Source organism: Dendrobium catenatum, unplaced genomic scaffold (assembly GCF_001605985.2).
Source record: "Dendrobium catenatum unplaced genomic scaffold, ASM160598v2 fragScaff_scaffold_1024, whole genome shotgun sequence".
Classification (NCBI taxonomy): domain Eukaryota; kingdom Viridiplantae; phylum Streptophyta; class Magnoliopsida; order Asparagales; family Orchidaceae; genus Dendrobium; species Dendrobium catenatum.
Genome location: NW_021319486.1, coordinates 3,345,417 through 3,354,384, shown reverse-complemented (window position 1 = coordinate 3,354,384; position 8,968 = coordinate 3,345,417). Strand labels below are relative to the sequence as shown.

General features: G+C 37.1%; 1 pseudogene; it reads left to right on the top strand.

The window, feature by feature from the left end:
* Positions 1 to 7,715: 7,715 nt before the first annotated feature.
* Positions 7,716 to 7,834, top strand: LOC114580456 (annotated as a pseudogene).
* Positions 7,835 to 8,968: the final 1,134 nt, after the last annotated feature.

The window sequence follows — 8,968 nt, the reverse complement described above, 5'->3', positions numbered from 1 at the left end:
TTCATAAAAATAGTCCACTTCTGCCTCGTCGGACTCAGTTTGTCACTGAAATACTCAACCGATTTATCTAATTGCGACAGGACTACACCAATGCCAAGTGCAGAAATCCACTTGGAATGGCAATTCAAAAGTTGTCAGTGTTAGGACAGGAGCTATAGTTAATGTTTGTTTAATGGATTCCCAATTGTGTTGTTTTTCTTCATCCCAAGAAAATTGTTTAGCCTTTAAGAAATTAGTGATGGGCGCCATAAGGATGCTTGATCGGCGAATAAAACAGCAACAAAAATTTGCACGGTCGTGGAAGCTACGAACGTCAAATAGAGGATGTGGACGAGGCCAATTGAGAATTGCATTGACCTTGCGTGGATCCGTAAGCAAATTCACACTTCGCACGACTGAGGAACAGTTGATGGGTTCGGAGAGCTTATAGGATTAATGTAAGGTGCTAGATATGCTCCGCTAACAATTTGCTATAAACTAAGATGTCATCGAAGTCAAAAACACAAAAGTTGTTAAGGTAATCCTTAAGTACCTAATTCATTAGGCACATAAACGTAGCATACGCATTGCATAGTCCAAATGGCATTACTCTCCATTCATGCAGGCCTTGGCTGGTTTTGAAGGCGATCTTCCATTCGTCGTTGGGACGTACTCATATCTTATGATAGCCACTGTAGAGATCCAACTTGGAGTAGTAGTTTGAGCCAGCAAGTTTGTCCAACAAATCTTCTAGCCGTGGAACTGGGAATCGAAACATGGTGGTGATTTTGTTGATGGCTCAACCATCTATACACATTCTCCATTCATTGTCCTTCTTCGGGAAAAGTAAAGCTAGGATGGCGGAGGGGCTTAGCTTGGTTGAATGAGTAATTTGTTTAATAATTCTTGGACCATCTCTTGAAGCACTTCATGTTCCTTCGGGCTCATCTTATAGTGGGAAGACTGGGAAGATTGGCGCCAGGAATCAAGTCTATCTGATGTTGAATAGTTCTCATTGTGGAAGACCTGGTGGGAGTTCGTCTGGGATGATGTCTGCAAATTATTGAAATAGGGACAAAATTGGTGTAGGTAGTAATGTCGCAAATTAGAAAGGTGGAGTGTCTATCACCACAAGGGCATACAACTCGTTTCGATATCTTTGAGCAAGCATAACAACACCAGTGACAAGGTGAAAAGCAGCTTTGCCCTTGCCCTTATGAATACTGTCGGAGTTGGTATTGGGTAAGAGTCTTAAGTCTCAACCTTCTTCCCTTCTAGTTGAAGGAGTATGTGTTCATGCGGCAATCATATGTAGCCCCATTATCATACTGCCAAGAGCGGCCCAAAATGATGTGGCACACATCCATTTCAAGGACATCGCATAAGACTTTGCAAGTGTAACTCTTACCAATGGAAAACATGACTGGAACATCTCTATTACTAATACTTCCACCCCATTTTGACCCAACATATTTTATAAGGGTGTGGATTTCTGGTTGTCTTCAATTGTAGTGCTTGAACCAACGAACGCAAGACTATGTTTTCGATGCACACATTATCTATGAGTAATTCGCAGACCTTGTCATTAATGGTGCAGTGAGTGCGGAAGATAGCATTGCGTTGGGATGTATTGGGTTGTCGAGGTGCCAACAAAAGTCATTCCATAACACATATGACATGATCACCTTCATCTGCCACAAGATCCTTCGTTTCTGGCTCCATGTCTTTAGTTTGATCAGCAGCCGGTTCTTCAAGCTCTTCTCCAACAATCTGAATTTGTGGACTGGTGGGGCACTCATTAGATTTGTGATTAATCTGGAAGCATCGAAAGCACTTTAGGGTCGACAGTCTATTATAAGGATTGTCCTTTACAAGCATCCTCAGTTTGGGTGGTACTCTCAGATCAGGCCAGTGGGCGGGCATGTATTAAGCGATGGTTGGCTGATAAGTGTCTTTGGTGTCTGTCAAGTGGGTCTATAGCTTCTGGCGTATGTTCACTAGTTGGCCATCTATATTTGAAGTTGCGGGAATGCCTAGCCAGCTAGATTTCTGCCTTGAGGGTGAAATTGACGACCTGCGACAAGGTCTAAAAGAAATTGAGCTCCAATTTGTCTTGTATGGCTTCTCTTAAGCCTCCTATGTAACGGGCAACAAGCTAGGTGTCTGATTCGTTGAGGTTATTGCAGGCACTTAACCTGTAGAACTCTTCAGTGTACTCATTAATACTGCCTTGAACGCAATGTAGATACCTTCCATATAATAATAGCTCATAATCAGTTGGAAGGAAGTGTGATCTCATTAATTGCTTCATTCATGTCTAACTTCTAACATCTCCCTTGCTTTCCCGTCACCGATTATGTTTGACCTACATCCATCACGCGCTGGCTCCTCCCTTCTACTTGCACGCAACGTATTTAACTTACTTCTCAGGTGTAATGTCTACGTATTTGAAGAATCTTTCAACCACCCTCTTCCAATCCAAAAAGTCTTCAGTGTGCAATCGACCTTCGAAGAATGGGATATCCAGTTTGACGAGAAACTCCTGTTGAGGCCTAGGATTTCTCTCTCCCCCTCCTAGCATCGTGTGGATACTCACTTTCAACTTCTTATGAATCGAAAAGTTGAATCGGCCTAAATTGATATCTTTCCTCATCGGAATCAGGACTGGGTTCCTCCTTCCGACGCGTTCGATGCCATCATTCATCCGGCCTGCTTGAATACCCAGTGGTGCTCTACGAAGGTCATGGCCACAAGCTTGGAGGCTTCGTTGGACCTCTACAATGATCCGCTTAAAATCTACAATGATCCGCTTAAAATCGGAAGAAAGTTCCACTAACTGCTTGGAAATGGTGGTCTACACAACCCATAGTGCTTCTAAGCTTGGATCTTCGTCAGAAGCTGCTCGTCGACTACTCTCCGTCATTGGTGTCGGTCCAAGGTGTTGATCTCTAATATCAAATTGGTGTGATACCAAGCAACAATGCCCTGTGAAACACAAGCTACCTAAGCAATAACTCAGCAAGCAATGAAACAATAAAATAAGTTTTTCTCTATTATTCTGCTTTTGCTTCCATCTGCTATATATATCATACTACAGTTTTGTGGTATTACTGTAATTAAACCTATTTGTTTAAAGTAAAATAGTATATAAAAGAACTAATAACGAGAACGAGTAGTAGTGTGGCAAAAACGGAATGAGTGGAGCAGAGCGTGAGCACAATGCGCATGATGGTAAGTTGTCCTCCTTATGTTGTTACTGCACCGCATCAGTCCGGGCACTAACATTTATGATTTCAAGATTTTTTTGAATTTCAATAGCATGTGAAGCTTGATTTATACTATATATATATATATCAAAAATCAACCTTAAGCCCAAATCTTTTTTCTTTAGTCACGGATGCTCAAACTAGACATGTGCAGCAGGTTGTGCCCTGGTGTATACTTTTTTGCTGATGATATTCTTCTTGTTGATAAGACTAGAAAGGGAGTTGAAGGTAAACTTGAATTATGGAGCTCAACTTTAGAATCTAAATGTTTTCATTTGAGTATATCTAAAACTGAATATATAAACTGTAAATTTAGTAATAATAGATCTAGTGGAGGGATTGTGACTTTGGGCGATCAAGTCATTAATAAAAGTACATATTTTAGATATATTGGGTGTATTGTTCAGAGTAATGGTGAAATAGATAGGGATATAATTCGTAGAATACAAATTGGATGGTTGAAGTGGAGGAATACATCAGGCTTATTGTGTAATAAAAAAGTCTCTCTCAAACTTAAGGAAAAATTCTATAAGATGCTTCTCTTTTAATGGTCAACATTCTGCACCATAAAGCATTGCAGGTCTCACCACCATCTTATAATTTTTTTACTTGGGGGTTGTTTGGTTGGTTGAAAAATGAATATAGTATAGAGTAAATGTAGTGTAAAGTAAATGCATTGTATTTAGAATACCTTGGAGTTGTTTGATTGTTTACAAAGTAAATACAGGGGAACTATTTTTCTTGTTTGGAGAGGTATATACAATGTAAAGTAAAAGCAATGTATTTTGATTACTTCAGTGCTGTTTGGTATGATGTGCAGCAAAAAAATGCATTGTATTATTGAAATAGAAAGACAATAATATTATTCAATATTTTTAACATAAAATGTTTATTATTTGAATAATGTGAAACTTTCATATATTAGAGTATTTGAAAATAAAATTCAGGAACTTAAAAATGAACCATCATACCTAGAGTAAATTTAATAGTGCTACAAACATACTCAACATTACCATTAATGTTTCATAAATCCAAAACACATTTGAAGGAACAAAAGCTATATATATATATATAATACAAAACAACTCCAAAACTATCTAAATATTAAACCAAAAGTTCTAACATTTTCCATAACCTAAATCATTTTGCTAGCACTTTACTCGTCTTTTTAGCCTTTTATTTCATAGGTTTTGAGAGGAAAGATTGTATCATTGTAGGGTACTTCAATAAGTTGTATCTCATCCGCCTGTAAATGTTCTTAAATGTTCTTCGCAAACTGTAATTGTTTTGCTTCTAACAGTTAGCATGTTTGCAATTGTTTTGCCTCTAAAAGTTACAATTTATTTTTCTAAGTAAGAGTATCCCAAAGCTCTTTGTATTCTTAAGCTAAATAAATGATTTTGAAGAATATAACATTTTCATTGGGTGTAATTTTCACGTAAGGCTAGATCTGCATTCAGAAAAACTAGAAGTCTTCTAATACAAATGATAAGAAATTATTATAAATCTCCTTAGAATCACATAAAAAATAGTTTCAAGAAATAACAGGTGATCACTTCTACTACCAGGCAGACAACATGATATAATTTACATGCCTGGGGATAGAAAATTGAATCACTGCATAAAGGAAGACGAGAACGTCTTCATCAGAGCTTGACATCTTCAGATCTTCAGATCGAGAAGAAAAAGAACGGCAAGCTAAAAAATATAGAGATGGACAAACAGAAATTTTTATTGGTAAAACGTGAACTAAAAAATGGGATGAAAGATACCTAGGTCGCGGGTGAGAACAGTATGCGTCGCGGGAGAGACCAGCAGCGAAATACGTTAAGTTGCAACCTTCAACACAGCAAAGAAGAAGTGTCGGGCGAGACCCTATAGCCTGTGAAGAACATCTACATGCACTCGATTTTGCGGAAGAAATGATATGATGGATTTCGCAAGGTGAAGGGGGAAGGTATAGGACGGTTGAGGTTCCGCTCCTTTTCACGCGAGAGAGAAACGGTGTATTTAGAACTCGCTCGATTTGAGCAGGTTTCGAATACACACGAAATGAACCGCGGAATGACTTTGAATACATGTCAAATGCTATATATTCTTAATTCTTATTTACTTCACGCGGAACCAAACACCGAAATTTGACAAATGCGCATGTTTATTCTACAGTACACGCTAATTACGGGCAACCAAATAGTCCCTTGAGTTTGATAGATGCTTTTCTATCACAAAATAGGCTTGATGCATTCCTCCACTTCAACCATCCAAAATAAATTCTACTAATAATATCTAGGGGTGTCACTTTCGAGTTACGGGTCAGGTTCGGGTCAAACTCGGAATTGACTCGGGTTCAAACGGGTCGACACTAACCCAACCCGGGTAAGTAAAAGGGTCGGAAATTCGAACCCGGACCTGACCCGGCGGGTTGCCGAGTTGACCCGACTCGACCCGGGAAGGTGGGCTGCCGGCGAGGACGGGCGGGCTACCGAATGCGGACGCAAGCAGCGGGCGTGGTCGCGCGGGGCAGTGTGCGGGCAGGGTTCGTTGAAGTAAATGCCCAACATTGGACTCTATAGGAGAGGAGGAAGGGGAGAGAGCAGTTCACCATAATGATGATTCAAATGAAGAACCCCCTAGTGATGACAGTGCTGATGACTTATGAGTTCTTATGTGATATGTCATTGCTATTTATTTTTGGAAATTTGAATTATATGTTAATGAAAAGAATACTGGGATTTGGGAAAGATAGAATTTTGAGTTGAACTATATATCATGTTGTCTTATTATTGAGATATTTTGATTTCATTTCATATCTTATGCCTTTTTATGTTTTATATTATTCACTCATTAGTATATAAAAAATTTATCATTTTATGTTTATGAAATCTTTTGATTTTGAGGCTTATGTCTCAAAATGCCTTGAGGCTTACGCCTCACCTCACGAATGAAAAACGCCTCAAAAACCGAATACGCAATTTTAAACATTGATTAAAATTGCACTGCATGTATTCAGTTTTAGATCTACTCAAATAAAAACCTTTAGACTCTAAAGTTGATCTCCATATTTTTAAGTTTTTTCATCAACTCCCTCTCTAGTCTTATCAATAAAAAGAATATCATCTGCAAAAAGCACACACCAAGATACATCCTTTATCAGATGTCTAGTAAGAACATCCATGACTAAGCAAAAAGATATGGGCTTAAAATTGATCCTTGAGGTAATCTAGTTGAAATAGATAAATGCTTGGTAAAACCACCTTCTGTTTGAATACTGGTAACGCCTATATATGTATATCCTTAATGAGTATAATTTTAGCATTATTAACTTCTTTCTTTTCTAGAACTCTCCAGAACACTTCTCTTGGAACTTTATCATATGCTTTATCTAAATTAATAAATATCATATATAGATCCTCCATACTCTCTGTACTTCTCCATCAAACCTTTCAGCAAATGTATAGCTTCTATAGTAGGCCTACCTTGCATGAACTTGAATTGATTTTGAGAAATATCGGTATCACATCGTAACTATTGATTAATTACTTTCTCCCATAATTTTAATGTATGACACATTAACTTAATTCCTTTATAATTTGCACATTCTTGTACATCACATTTATTCTTAAAATAAGAAACAACACACTCTTTTTCCACTCATCTAACATATGTTTAGTCTTCAAAATAATATTAAAGAATTTAGTAAGCCAAAAAATTCCTTAGCCTCCTAAGCATTTCGATATTTCTATTGGTATATCATCATGTCCTACTGTTTTTCAACACTTCATTTTCTTTAAAGTCTTTCCAACTTCAATTTTACTAATATGACGATAAAAAGTAAAAATCTGTATTTTCATTTAGGGTGCTAAAGTCACTAAAAGTCAATTGTAATCTCACAATCATTATTGAAAAGTTTAACAAAATATCTCAACAACCTATGTTGAATATGTTCTTCTAAGAAAATCACTTTTTTTAACTTCATCCTTAATACACTTCACTTGAAATAAATCCTTATTTCTACAATCCTTTTGCTTGGCTAACTTATACATACATCTTTCACCCTCCTTCATATTTATTTTATTATATAAATCACTAAAAATTAAATTTGTTGAATCACATTTACTTTCTTAGACGCCCCACCGACCCCTCTATCTCTTTTCTAATTTTTCAATCTTTTAGGTATGTTTAAATTTTATAGTATGAATATTTGGGTGATTATAGAGAAAAAAAAAATTGAACATGAATTATTTGAAGTGGCTAACCAATCCTGCAACCATTAATATAATATCAAACATAATATATGTATATCATAGCATACATTAAACTGTAATATCTATAATCATTTTTATAATAAACCTTGAACACGTAATATCTTCTCAAGCAGGAGCAATCATTAAAATGAGGTTATATGGGTTTAGAATTTTGCATTCTAAATCACTCAAGATTTTTTTTTGGATATATCTATGTTGTGACAACGGGTGCGACCATATCAACACCAGTGCACCGGATCCCATTAAAACTCCGCAATTAAGCGTATTTGGGCAAGAGTAGTACTAGGATGAGTGACCTCCTGGGAAGTCATCATGTTACACCATTTTCTTTAACAGGACACAATGAAGAAAAAGGGATTCATGTAGCCAACCCCACATAGTGGTATAAACGCTTGTTGTTATTGTTGTTGTATATCTATGTTGTGACAAACACAAGCATTTTTCTTATCTTAAGTAATTTTTATGTAGATGCAAAACCAGTCTCACCCTTAAAAGCCATTTCAAATGTAGAGAATGTCAATTCTTTGTGGGGACTATCATCTCCATGTCATTCATATAACGTGTCATCAATCAATAATGACAAACTTAACAAAGTTTTGATTGGATTACTTGGCACTCTCATTCAGCAACTAATAAATAGAATGTTTGAGCTTTATGTCCATGTCCTTTGGTCACAAAATCAATTAGCAGTCCCATAAATTTTTTCATATAACTCTTTATTGAAAAATATCATCTTAAAAGCCATCTCAAAAAGCTCCAAACTTAGATGCACCAATAATGCTAGAATTACATAATTTGAAATAATACTCACCAACAAGCATGGTTTAACTTTCAAAAAAATTTAAAAAAATAAAAAACAAGCATGATTTAAAATTGCGCAATAAGAAGCGCGCCTCAGCACAATTTTAAATTTTTAATCCTCAAAGCCTACGCAATGAGAGCTGGCATTGAAGCGTACGCCTCAAGTTCACTGAGGTGCGCATCGCCTCATGTTTTAGAGGTGTCCGCCTCTTAAAATTAAAAAAAAAAACTAACCACTCGGTACAACAATGCTTCATACCACTATGTACATGATCGGTATCACTCGGTACATGCTCGGAGCCGCTCGGTACATGCTCGGTGCCGCTCGGTACATGCTCGGTGCCGCTCGGTACATGCTCGGTGCCGCTCGGTACATGCTCGGTGCCGCTCGGTACATGCTCGATACCGCTCGGTATCTTTCCATACAAACGACTTATGGACTTTAAAAATAAGCATAACTTCAAAATTACTCTTACAATAAAATTTTGTTCAGGGGGCGCGCCCCCTTGGACCCCTGGCTGCCCGGCATATTGTTGGATTCATCATATTTAGTAATAGTTGTTAGTGTTAGTCTTCTTCTTTATGAGTTGAACTATATTTCATATTGTCTTATTATTATGATATTTTGATTTCACTTCATATCTTGGGTCTTTTTAT